Raw genomic sequence first — 14336 nt, forward strand, 5'->3', positions numbered from 1 at the left:
TTTGCTTTTTGCTCTTTCTCTTACTAGTGCACAGAAATGCTGTCTGCACCGTGCTACCACTGCTGGGGGATGCAGGAGAGGTGATGTTGGTGATTCAAAACTGTTGTCTCTAATTCTTCAGTGCCTCTTTCAGCAATATGAAGTTTAAACCAGGTACTACGAGTGCTCTCCTGATTCTTGGCCCTTATGCAGGTGCTTTTTTGTGTGTGGATAGTTGTTAAATTGGTGTCCTTATTGGGGGACAATTGGTGGAAACTCTCTGTCATATTTCTGATTCTTTACAGAATTAGAAAAAAAAATTTTTAAATCATATGGAACCAAAAAAAGTGTCTAAATAGCCAAGACAAAAAAATGACAAAGCTGGAGGCATCATGTTACCTGACTTGAAACTATATTACAAGGCTACAGTAACCCAAACAGCATGGTACTGGTACAAAAACAGACATATAGACAAATGGAACAGACAGGAGAGTCTATAAATAATGCTGCACACCTGCAACCATTTGATTTTTGACAAACCTGACAAAAATAAGCAATAGGGAAATAATTTGAGTAAATGCTGCTGTGGTAACAGACTAGCCATTTGCAGAAAACTAAAATTGGACCCCTTTCTTAGATGATATACAAAAATCAACTCAAGACAGATTGTAGACTTAAATGTAAAACCTAAAACTATAAAAACCCTAGAAGATAACCTAGCGAATACCATTCTGGACATAGGCCTTGGCAAAGATTTCATAAAAAAGACACCAAAAGAATTTGCAACAAAATTAAAAACTGACAAATGGCCAAATTAAACTAAAGAGTTTCTGTACAGAAAACAAAACAAAACAACAACAACAACAACAAAAAACCACTATCAACAGAGTAAACAGATATCCTACAGAATGGGAGAACTATATATCCAACAAAGGTCTAATATCCAGAATTTATAAGGCACTTAAACAAATTAACAAGCAAAATCCAAACAACCCCATTACAAAGTGGACAAAGGACATGAACAGATGCTTTTCAAAAGAAGATATACATATGGCCAATAAGCATATGAAAAAATGCTCATCTTCACTAATCATTAGAGCAATGCAAATCAACACCACAGTGAGATACCATCACACTAGTCAGAGTGGCTATTTTTAAAAAGTCAAACAATGGCCAAGTTGTGGAGAAAAGGCAACTTATACACTGCTGTAATAAGTAATATAGGAATGTAAATTATTTCAGCCATTGTTTGGTGATTTCTCAAAGAACCTACAATTGAATTGGATATACACCCAAAGGAACATAAATTGTTGTACCATAAAGACTCATGGAATCATATGTTCTTTGCAGCACCCTTCACAATAGCAAAGACATGGAATCAATCTAAATTCCCATCAGAAGTAGAGTGAATAAAGAAAATGTGGTACATATACACAGTGGAATACTATGCAGTCACAAAATGAATGAGATTATGTCCTTTGCAGCGACATGAATGAAGCTGGAGGCCATTATCCTAAACAAACTATTAGGAACAGAAAACCAAATACCACTTGTTCTCACTTATAAGTGGTAACTAAATATTGAGTATACATGGAAACAAAATGGGAACAAGAGACAATACGGCCTACCTGAGGTTTGAGGGTAGGAGGAAGCTGAGAATAGAAAAACTATCTATGGGTTACTATGCTGATTAAATGGATGATAAAATAATCTGCACATCAAACCCCTATGACATACAATTTACCTATATAACAAAACTGTACATGTACCCCTGAACCTGAAATAAAAATTGAAAGAAAGAAAGGAAGGAAGGAAGGAAGGAAGGAAGGAAGGAAGGAAGAAAAGAAGGAAGGAAGGTGGGGAAGGAGGAAGGGAGGGAGGGAGGGGAAAAGAAAGAACCATCTTCCAGTTTTACAGTTTTCATTATATTCAGTGGTAAAAATCTAAATCCTTTTCTCCTAAGATCAGGAACATGGCATGTATATTCTCTCTTAGTACTTCTATTCATTATCATAATGGACCTCCAGCCTGTGGAATAAGAGAAAAGAAGGAAATAAAATGTATATAGTTTGTGAAGGAAGAAATAAAATCATCTTTGTTCGCAGATGACACGATTGTTTATGTAGAACCTCCCAAAGAATCAACAACCCAAAACTCCCACAACTATTAGGCTAGTACTGCAAAGTTGCAGAATGTAAGGTTAACATTCAAGTCAATTGTCTTCTTTTTATCAGCAATGTATAATTGGATTCTTACATTTTGGAAAAAGCAATACAATTACAGTTGTAAGGGTTAAGGGGAAACTATCCCTTTGCCTTCTGAAGATACACTGAAAATTAACTGGCCAAAGGCAAATAAATGGGGAAAAAAGTCCTACAAAATGTATTTATGTGCACATATGTGCACCGGAGTCATACAGAACATAAAAACTCAAAGGAAGAGTCAGATAGTTGATGCTTTTGTACCATCTTGAGGTTACAAAAAGAATAGGAGTTTGGAGCATGGCAAGACGTGTTAACAGAGGGAGAGAAAAGGAAAGACATAGCTTATGAAGGTGGTCTTGTTACATAGCTGCTGCACAGATAGCCGCTCTCAGAAAGAATAGATTATGGTTGAGTTAATCTTTCTTAGATGCAGACAATGAGGGAGGGTCTCAGAGAAAGCCTGGCTGTTTATTTGACTGATGCAGATTTTTCTCTACATGCAAATCTCCTCCATGAAAGGCAGCTTTGCAGGGCTATTCCTGTCTGCAGGCTCTCTGAATAGCCATCTCAAAATATGTCATAGAAATATATTTTGGGGTAGACAATTTTTGGTTTACTCTACAATCAAACTGAAAATAGAATAAAATATTTAAGTTTTTTTTTAAGTTTCGGATCTATATGTGAATAACAATAAAACTCTAATGAAATAAACAGAAGACCTAAATAAGTGAAGAGACATACTGTTTTTATACATTAGAAGATGCAATAGTGTTAAAATGTTAGTTCTTCCCAACCTGATCTATAGATTTCACACAATCCCAATCAAAATCTCAGCTAGCTGTTTTGTAGGTATCAATAAACTGATTGCTATGTTTATCTGGAAAGGTAAAAGATCTATAATAGTCAACATAATACTAAAGAAAAACATAATTAGACTCATACTACCAGATGTCAATGTTTATTTTAAGGCAATAGTAACCAAGATGTCAGAGGCATTTGAACCAGAGCAACTCCATCTTGAATAGGGGCTGGGTAAAATGAGGCTAAAACCTACTGGACTGCATTCCCAGATGGTTAAGGCACTCTAAGTCACAGGATGACATAGGAGGGCGACACAAGATACAGGTCATAAAGACCTTGCTGATAAAATAAGTTGCAGTAAAGAAGCTGGCCAAAATACACCAAAACCAAGATGGTGATGAGAGTGACCTCTGGTTGTCCTCACTGTCACACTCCCACCTGCGCCATGACAGTTTACAAATGCCATGGCAACATCAGGAAGTTACCCTATGTAGCTTAAAAAGGAGAGGTGTGAATAATCCACCACTTGTTTAGCATATAATAAAAAATAACCATAAAAATGGGCAACCAGCAGCCCTTGGGGCTGCTGTGTCTATGGAGTAGTCATTCTTTATTCCTTTACATTCCTAATTAACTTGCTTTCACTTTATGGACTTGCCCTGAATTCTTTTTGCTTGAGATCAAGAACTCTCTCCTGGGGTCTGCATCGGGACCCCCTTCCAGAAACAAAGACAGTGTGGTACTGGTAAGACTAGTTACATAGATCAATGGGTCAGAATAGAGCGCCCAGACATTGACCCACACAAACATAGTCAACTGATCTCTGACAAGGAACAAAGACAATTCAATGAAGAAAAAATAGTCTTTTCAGCAAATAGTGTTGCGACAACTGAATATCTACATGGTAAAACAAAACAAAACAACCTGCAAGCATTACTCATATGTCTTACAGAAAACAGCGTAAGTTGTATCATAGACCAAAATGTAAAACACAAAATTAGAAAACTTTTAGTAAAACGTAGAAGAAAATTTGGGTAACCTCAGGTTTGGCAATCAGTTTTTAAATTAAAATTAACCTAAAGTTTCCTCCTTACATATTTTAAGTTTGGCCTAAAGTTTTCTCTGCACATGGTGAACTGTGACCTAACTGGACAGGCAAACACACGGTAACATACTCCTGTACCAATTGCCAGGCTTCCACCAATCAAAGGCAGCAAATTGCTCAAACCAAGTTCAAATAAGGCAAATGCCAAGCTGTAAGCAATCAGCTATTTCTGTACCTCACTTTTGCTTTTTGTACATGACTTTCTTTTTCTGTCCATCAATCCTCTCCAACCACGTGGCAGTGCTGGGGTCTCTCTGAGTCTATTCTGGCTCAGGGGACTGTTAGATTCATGAATTAAACTCTGTTAAATTGTTCAGTTAAACTTTGTTATTGAATTTATCTAAAGTTTTTTTTTTTTTTTTAGCAGATGATATCAGAATTGGAACATGAAGTAGAGCTTCCAGCAACCCCTAGGAGCACTGAATGACCCAGAGAGGTAACCCCCCAGGGTCTGTTGCATCCCTTGCTCTCACAGCAACTGGGGATCATGGGTAAATTCCCTCTTAGATTCTGAAGCTTCACAGATTTGTGTTTTGTGCTATCTGAGTTTGTTTCAGCAAATTTTTTATGTGAACTGTGCTCGGAAGTCACGACAGAAACTAGACTGGGTCCAGGATCAGATTAAATCCAATAATTAATTGGATTTGATCCAGCTAGAGGCTTTAGATGTCTGACTGACTCAGAGGGAAACTGGCAGTAAATGAATAATCACGCAGAGGATGTAAATTTTGGTTTTAGGAAATTTATAGGGATTTTTGTGTTCTATCCTCTTTGTTTCTTTTTGCATGCTTAGGTAGGGAAAAATCATTGGCTACATTGATCAAGGGGAGCTCAGAGTCAAAGCTAAAATTCTGCATAAAAATGAGAACCTTGGCCAGGCGCAGTGGCTCACGCATATAGTCTCAGCACTTTGGGAGGTCGAGGTGGGCGGATGACAAGGTCAGGAGTTCAAGACCAGCCTAGCCCACATAGTGAAACCCCATCTCTACTAAAAATACAAAAAATTAGCTGGGCATGGTGGTGGGTCCCTGTAATCCTAGCTACTCAGGAAGCAGGAGAATCACTTGCACCTGGGAGGAGTAGGTTGCAGTGAGCCGAGATAGCAGCATTGCACTCCAGCATGGGAAACAGTGTGAGACTCTGTCTCAAAAAAAAAGAAAAAACAATGGGAACCTTAATTTCTAAAGAAGTGAGTACTCCACCTTCCAGCTAAGCCTATCTTTACATGTACAAGTATTAGGCCCTGAAACAACAAACTCTTACAGAAACAGCAAAATATTCCTAAAAATAATCTAAAATTTCAGTGGACTGTTCCAAATGAACAACATTGAACTTGAAAAGTGTATTTAAAAATGAGGGCTCCCAAATTAGGCTAACCAAGGAATGCCTATCAATGTGCAGAAGCATCTATAAATATTTCAATATTTTTATTAATTTTTTGAAAAAGACTTTATTTATTTATTTTTTTCCCTAGAGATTGGGCCTTGCTATGTTACCCAGGATGGTCTTGAACTCCTGGCCTCAAGTAATCCTCCTGAATTGGCCTCCCAAATGGCTGAGATTATAGCATGAGCCACCACACCCAGCCAAAATTTTTTTTGTTATAAAAGGCAAATAAAAAGCTTAAGCAGCCAAGTGACAAGAGTAATTAAATGTGCTAACCTTTTGGCTTAGTTACTGCCCTCCCTAAAGGCTAAAAGAAAGCTATGCCGGATACAATGTGTGTAAAAGGTAGGCCCTCAGATAATGTAGACTTGCTTCTTTTTCAAAACTATACATGATGAATCCTGGCATAGAGAATGCTTTTTCATCCTATTCCTTAATGGGATCTACCCTGAGCTTAGTATTTTAGCTAAGAAGCAGTACCTTAGTTAAAAAAAGATCACCCATTTAATGACATCAGTCTTGCAAATACATCTTTATGGCATTTAGCTGGCTACTTTAAAATCCTTTTGTGAAAGATTAAATTTTCTAAATTACTATTTTAAGAGTGTCTGCCTTTGTACACCACAATAGAGGAAGAACTGAGTCGCTAGAAACTTTTACAGTTAGTTTAAATTTATGTCATAAGACTTAAGCTTTGCTTAAGGTGCTCTTCCTGTGCATCTTGTCTTAATTGCACTTTTACCTACAACCTTTTTTCTTGGTTTGAGCAAATCATTGTACAGTATTTGGCTTAAAATCTCTGCTCTGTGCTTTTGAGATATAAATTTTCTATCTTGTTTCACCAAAAAGTCATTCCTTTATAAATGCAAATTTAGAGCTGCCCAGCTAAAAATTGCTTAGGGCAATGAAAACAGTAAATTGGAAGGGTAATACTTTGAATGGGGAAAATAAACTCTATTTGAATGTAAATGAGAATTGTCTATGAAATCAGTAAGATTTGCTTCTGTGTGTATGTCTGTATGTTTATATCTCTATACAATTATGTGTATATGATAATATTCGTTGAGTAAAGCCAGTTTTAAACTTGTTCTCAAAATAAAACAGGAATGTCTTTAGAATTGTCAGTTACATATGATTCAGACATTTTTGCACAGGTCTGTGAGTCAGAGAGTATTACGCTGTCTCTCATACATGTTTTAAGGTGATAAAACTGCTGCTCAGTAATATTTTTGATACTTCCTTGATTTGTCTGTGAAGTTGCTTTTGGTTTTGGGACCTCTGGATTCTGAGGTCTGAATAAATGACCATGGTGAGTCTTGGGTTTATGGCCTAAGCACTTGGACCACCAGCTGCATGGCAGAGGAAAGCACAATATGATTTCATCCTCCCTGTCTCACCTTTGCTTTCTAGCCAGGCTGACAACAATTAGATCCTCCATGCATTATCTTCACAGCTCCGTTTTGTGTCCTGAACTCCACACTTCTTATGTCAATTAAAGACCCAAATGTACCATATCTTTTGTAGACTTCCTTGGGTACCACATTAGTACTTGGGACCCAGGACAACAGGGGAAGACATTAGGGAGGGTATCTGTGTCATAGGAACAAAATTCTTTTCAGTAATATAGTATCTTATAGTCATGTTAAATTAAGTAATAGATAATCATAGAATGGGTGAGTCATTTCTAAGTAAGTTAAAACACTGAAATATTAATTAAACATAAGTTTAAGTTTGTATAATTTGGCATCTTATTTTTATATGGCATAGAAGAGCTAATTATAGTTTGAAGGTTGAGAAAACACCTTTCTACAAAAATTATGAAACAGTTTTTATCTACAAATATTGATATAAAATAGTTCAAAAAATATTTATTTCCTAGGTTTTCATTAGAAATTGGGGCTACTAAGAGTTATAATTGTGGTTATATAATTAAAATTACTAGAGATAAAGGAAACAATTCTACATACAGAGTATAAAAAGAAAAACAAAATATGTTTTTGATGAGATGAATCACAAAGGCATGAAAATTTGTGTTTAGTAAGAAAAAAATAATTTTGTGTTGTTAAAAGTTAAAGATTGTTTCAAGTTGAAGGAATAAATAAAGATATACATAAAACTAAATAAATACAGAAAGTTGTAAAAAGAAAAAATTTTGTAAGAGATTCTAAAAGCTTTATGAAAAACTTGTGTGGTCAAAAGCTGACTGATATTGGACAGATATATTCTTAAGGTTTATTGCAATTTATTTTAGTATTGATAATTTGCTAATAACAGTAAAATTAGTAGGTTTCCTCTTTTAAATAATAATTTCATGTAATATTAATAAGAAACAGTAAAAATAATTTTACTCACCTTTTGAGTAAACTCCAAAAAATGACAGGGAACAGGAGAGATGGATTTGATCTTATGCTTTCTTTATTAGGTCTTTTAATTATGTAAAAAACAGAATTCCCTCTTTATCATAAAAAAGAAAGCTTTCACTTTTTAAAACCTTTTAATTATCATTTTGGCTAAGTGAATGTTATTATTTTTATTATTATTTTATAGTGACTTGTGATTCCATTTTGATTGTGTTTTGAACACTTGACATATTTGACAGACTTCCGGAAATCAGATTTCAAATTCAAACTTAAATCTTTTGACCAAAACTAAATTTGAGGTGTTACAGAGGTCTTCTTCAACATCCAAAAGAGAAATAACAAATAGGACTATTTGATATTATAAATTACATAAAAAACATTTTAAAATAAAATATAATGTTTAACCTTCTTTGAGTTATATTTTTGGATATGTTATTAAAATATGTTCCAAAATTATATGAGATTTCTAAAATTCTGATATGTCTTGGTATGTTATTAATCATAATCATGGCTATTATGTTAGATTATTATAGGCCACAGAAATAAGCAAATTTTCTTGTCCCTTGTATCTTTAACCATTACCATATTAAGTCTTGTGCACAATTAATTGCTCAATTCTGGTGCATTTTCTGAAAGCTCTTTACAAGCAAATGAAATTCTAAAGTGTTGTATCTTCAAGGAAGTTCATGGAAAGGATAGAAAGGACCCTGCTAAGCACTCCTAAATACATGTTCCTGATAACTTCAGGATAATATTACTAAGACTGGGTAAGAATTCTCAGAACTCTAGTAAGGAAATTGGTTTATAAAACTGCTAACCTTAGTAGGACAGGAGTTCACCGAATACCATAAAAATACTTCACAGATTTTTGTGCTAAATCAGTCATTACTGAAGTTGTTAAGATATGCCATTTGAATGAACTTTGTAATCCAGGTTAAATTACTTATGATAACCCATTTAATAAACAGTGCTATACACCTGAATTAAAAAATCAAAATTAATATATAAGAGGATATAAATCCAGTGTTAAGCTTGGACATATAGAAAGCCTGGATGGCTGCCTGTTCCTTTATGGTTTTTAGAAGTTCCACTATTAAGAGCTCTGCACTCCATGACTCATTATGGAAGAGACAAAATGACCCAAATTGAAAAATTTTAAATCATTCTACCATAAAGACACATGCACACATGTGCTTATTGCAGCACTGTTCAAAATAGTAAAGACTTGGAACCAACCCAAATGTTCATCAATAATACACTGAATAAAGAAAATGTGGCACATATACACCATGGAATACTATGCTGCCATAAAAAGAATGAGTTCATGCCCTTTGCAGGAACACGGATGAAGCTGGAAACCATCATCCTCAGCAAATGAACACAGGAATAGAAATCCAAACATCATATGTTCTCACTCATAAATGGGAGTTGAACAATGAGAACACATGGATATAGGGTGGGGAACATCACATACTGGGGCCTGTTGGGGGGTGGGGGGAAAGGGGAGGGAGAGCATTAGGACAAATACCTAATGCATGTGGGGCTTAAAACCTAGATGATGGGTTGATTGGTGCAGAAAATCACCATGGCACATGTATACCTACGTAACAAACTTGCACATTCTGTACCTGTATCCCAGAACTTATAGTAAAATTTTTTAAAATCTAAAAAATTAAATATACAAATATTTATGAAATATATATAAATATATATATTAGAACAACTTAGAACAGTCACCACACCAATATATATATTGGTTTATGACCAATGTTTGGTTTATCAAACCCATATTCCTGGGAAAACAATCAAAACTTCAGGTACATTTCTGCTACCTGATAGGCCATTTGAACCCTTATAGAGGAGTTTTACTCAATTATCATTTCCAATGCATGTTTTATGGTTGTGTAGAAGCTTTCTCAAGCAAGAGTGTTGTTGTTATAACAGTAGCTAAAAGGTTATACAGAAATGTGTTTTCCGTATGGGATATTCCTGGATAAATCTCCAATGATAGAGGTACTTGTTTCACTGGGCAAGTTATAAAACTGTGAAATAAGGTATTGCAGGTACAATAGCATTAGGAAAAGCTAACTGAATTGACTGGATTGCCTTTGTCAAAGGTATTGCCTGTTGATGACAATCAGATCCATTTAGAGTGGAAACATAAGTTGGCCTCTTATAAAATAGTTACTGAAAAGCCTATGCATCTAATAATAGAACCTCATGTTATCTTCTGCTACTGAACTCTCATATGTCTATATTCTGCAAAGCTCTAATGAATTATGTCAGTGTATTTTCACCAGATTATGAAAACCTTTTATGATCCACTGACCAAGGACAATAAAACCCTTCACAACATAGAACCCAGAGATTGGGTTTTCTAAGAATGACATCGAAGAAAGACTTCCCTTATCATCACACTGCAGCAGAACTTAGGACCTTGACATTTGTGTTCATCATCTTACAGTGCAATTTCCCTGTTGATGAATACTTAAAGGCCCTTCCAGACTCTTGAAACTGAATATCATTGGAGGCCTTAAGGTAAAGCTTATCAGGGAAGTTTCTTAAGGTACAGCTAACCAGGGAACTTTACCCAGAGTCACTCATTCCATGAATTTGGCATTTTTAAAAAAACATTTTATATTTATTTTTATATTATTATTATTATTTGAGTATTCCCACAATGTTCTTCATCAAATAAATTTACTCATCCTGGCTGGGCACAATGGCTCACACCTGTAATCCCAGCACTTTGGGAGGCTGAGCTGGGTGGATCACCTGAGGTCACAAGTTTGAGACCAGCCTGAACAACATGGTGAAACCCCATCTCTATTCAAAACACAAAAAAATTAGCTTGGCAAGGTGGCAGGTGCCTGTAATCCCAGCTACTCAGGAAGCTGAGGCAGGAGAATCGCCTGAGCCCAGGAGGTGGAGGTTTCTGTGAGCCGAGATCACACCATTGCACTCCAGTTTGGGCAACAAGAGAGAACTCTCTCAAAACAAACAAACAAACAAAATTAACCTTGTACCCATTAATGGAAACTACTTTACTAGAGTACTCTATCACTGGTTCCCAATCTGGACTGTTTCCTCTGTAGGCCTGCTCTACAGTTTTCATTTTTTAATTTTAGACATAATTTTAAATTTAATTATAATTAAAATTTCTGCAAATATGCTCTTCTTTTATTTCTTTTGCATAGCATTTTGTTTTTGTTTTATAGGTGTAATTTTTAAAAATATTTCTGAGCTTATTCATTACTATTCCCTCACCCAATTTCTTTTATGATGTCCAGGTTATCTCCATTTCCTCTGGTGTCAATTTTTAGTTTCTTAATTTTGGCCATTCTATCTCATTCTGCTGCTTTACTCATATTTCTGGTAATACTAACTATTTAAAAAACTATCATTAATAAAAGTCCATGACTTTTGTGTTAAAACTAATTCCCATTTGGAATTCTCACCTGGAGTTCTGTGTGAAGCAAGCAAATGTGAGACTTTGCTTTAGGGGGATCAGCAAGAGAACTAGGAAGCCATCTGTCAGGCTACAGGGTCACTCAAATTCAAGAGCAAAGGTTTCACTAGAGACCTAGCAATTTGTTCAGTTTCACTGAGAAAGTGTCAACTGTTTTTGATGGAAGTAGATGCCAGCTGCCTGATTTTTGTCTGCATTACAGTAGGGGAAAACAAGTGAAAAGTTGCTCTTTTACCGACCTTTGATTAATCCCTTTATCTTCAGTTTCTTTTTCTCACCCATCTTAAACATTTTATTTTTAATTGCATTTATCCAATATGAATCTATAAGAACACACAATTTTATTTAACATGTTTATTTTGTTCTGGTTGTTTGGATTTGGCTTATTTTATATAAAGGATATAATCTTTACATAATCTGCATGTTTCTTCTTTTTATTGAACACTTAGAGTGAAACATCTTTCACTTGGATGTCTATCCATATCAGGATGTAAACCTACCTCATTTTACTTAACTGCTCTTTTTTCCAATATTCTATTTTTTATCTTACAATTTTCCTATTGATGCATATTAAGTTGATTCTGAATTTTAGGCTGCTGTGAGCATCTTTATGCATGCTACCTTGTGCACATGTGTGATTTATTTCTGCCGGATACACAGATACCTGAAAATGATTACCAGAATGAAGAGTATGCTCATTTCAAATGCAATAGCTTATGACCTATTGATTTCCAAATGGGTGTATACATTTATCAGTGTAGTATAAGGTAGTATTTTCCTACAGTTTTGCCAACATTTGTTATTAAACTAATAGTTGCCAAATTATGAGTGAAATCTTATATTGGTATAATTTCCTTTTCTCTTATTGTGAAATTAGTCATCTTTCATGTTTATTGTCCATTTGGGTTTGCAGTTTTGTGAATTGCCCCATTTGATATTAGATTTCTGTGTTTTTGCTTTGCTTTTTGTCTTATTGGCTTGTTGAGATTATTTATTAATTTTGAAACTTAATCCTTTGTATATTATATAAATGGTAAATAGTTTTACCCAATATGACAGTTGTCTTTTGATTATTAAATGATACACTGGATCATTCTCCCATTTGGACTTTTACACACGTACATTCATATGTTGTAGAGAATAACACATTATAAAATTATTTTTGACAGTGAAAGTAAGACAAAAGTAGGAAGTATCTAAAACACATGCCAACCAATATAGGGCAAAAAGGTGCCAAAAGACACATACACACATGAACACACACATACATCATTGTAAAATGCCTTCCGACAATCTCAAAGGGAAAAAATATAATTGTGACAAGGTCTTGGAGCAGGTGGCAAAGTTAATAGAATCGGGTTTGCCAAGGAGAACAGAAGCCTTCTATTCCTCTGAAAAGAAGGAAGGATAAGAGGACTGACTTGGAATCAGAGTTAGACAGGGGAATAGAAGATGGTAAAGTAGTGAAACTTATGTATAGCATTACCAGATTTAACAAATAAAAATATAAGACATCCGGTTAAATTTGTATTCCATACAGTAAGAATTATATCATGAAACACCCAGTTAAATTAGCATTTTTTTTCTTAGTCTAAGTGTATCTCAAACAATATTAGGACATACCTATACACAAAAAAGTATTCATTGTTCAAATTCAAATGTAATGGACATCCTGCACGTTATGTGGCAATCCTACTCAAGCTATAGCTCTCTTATTGATTGAAGAGAAAGATCAGCTATGAAAACTTGGAGCTTTAGTCTGAGAAATATTTATCTACTCGATATTTTAATGACTCTTAATGACTCACAGACTTTCTAGCATATTATATTAAAAAACAAACTGCTAGGCTGGGCACAGTAGCTCACACCTATAATTCCAGCACTTTGGGTGCCTGAGGTGGGAGAATTGCTTGAGGCTCAGAGTTTGAGACCAGCCTGAGCAACAAAGCAAAACCCCATGTTTTTAAAAAATAAAAACAATAAAATGACATCCTGAGTTACTCAAGCCAGAAGCCCTTCCTTGATGTCTTCTTCTACCTTACTGCCAATATGTAATTCATCAGCAAATGCTGACCAATCTGCCTTCAAGATATACCTGAAACCCCATACATTTCTTTCCATCTCCACTTTGCCATCTGTATTGAGAATACCTAAATCCCAGGACTGGATTATTCCAGTTGACCAAAGTGAACTTCATACATTTCCTCACCACACATCCAGAGTGGACCATTTTCCACCCAGCTTGTAAACCTTTAGTTGGTTCCATATAAATCCATGCAAAATAAAATCCTTATCACAGCCTACAAGACTAAATATGAGCCAGCCTCTGCCCATCTCTCTACTGTTACCTTGTGCTGTCCACCCTTCCAGTTGAGTTTCTGCACGTGTGATCTTTCATCTTAGTTCAGTTTTCTTTCCTCCCTTGTTAACACATTTGCATACACCGTGTTCTTGGTTTTCTCTAGGTTTTAGCCGAATATTACCTCTGCAGGACATCTTTCTTCCTGACAGTATTCAATATTGGCCTAGCAGGCTGGGCACAGATTTTACTTCCTCCAATGATACCAATCTTGAGAAAAAAAAACGTGAGTGACTTTGAAGGATGTAATTCTGAACCCCACAAAAGTGAATGAAATGAGCACATTCTGGTCTCTATTCTCTCTTACTTTATGTTCCATGAGAAGTTTCTGCTCCAAGCAAACTAGGTTATTTCCTTCCCCAGATCATTCCACATGCATATATTGCAAACACCCTTCCCTTATTAGATTGCCTCCCTTAAACTTTAGTTTGTCTGGGTAATAATTTTCCCTCAATCCAACTGAACTTCTGCTCCCTCCATGAAATTCTGGGGCATTCCTCCTGCCTTCTCTAAATTTTACCTCCCTTGAACTACTATTATTCTGGGTATTGTGTTCTGAGGCAGAGAATGCATGGAGCCAGACATCCTTGGTTTCAGTCCCACCACTGCCACTTACAGACTTACGTAACTCCTCAGAGCTGTAGGTTCCTCATCTATGAAATATGGAGGACAA

The 14336-nt window shown here is 35.5% G+C and overlaps 1 long non-coding RNA gene across 1 annotated transcript in view; it reads left to right on the forward strand.

The window, feature by feature from the left end:
- LOC105715792 (uncharacterized) overlaps positions 1-4534 on the forward strand; it is a 130498-nt gene extending 125964 nt beyond the window's left edge. The window contains exon 4 of the long non-coding RNA XR_001107132.2: positions 4457-4534. This is a non-coding gene — a long non-coding RNA (uncharacterized LOC105715792). The remainder of the gene's footprint in view (positions 1-4456) is intronic.
- Positions 4535-14336: the final 9802 nt, after the last annotated feature.

This window comes from Aotus nancymaae, unplaced genomic scaffold (genome assembly GCF_030222135.1).
Source record: "Aotus nancymaae isolate 86718 unplaced genomic scaffold, 86718_ANA_hifiasm-v0.15.2.pri h1tg000010l, whole genome shotgun sequence".
In the NCBI taxonomy this organism is placed as follows: Eukaryota; Metazoa; Chordata; class Mammalia; order Primates; family Aotidae; genus Aotus; species Aotus nancymaae.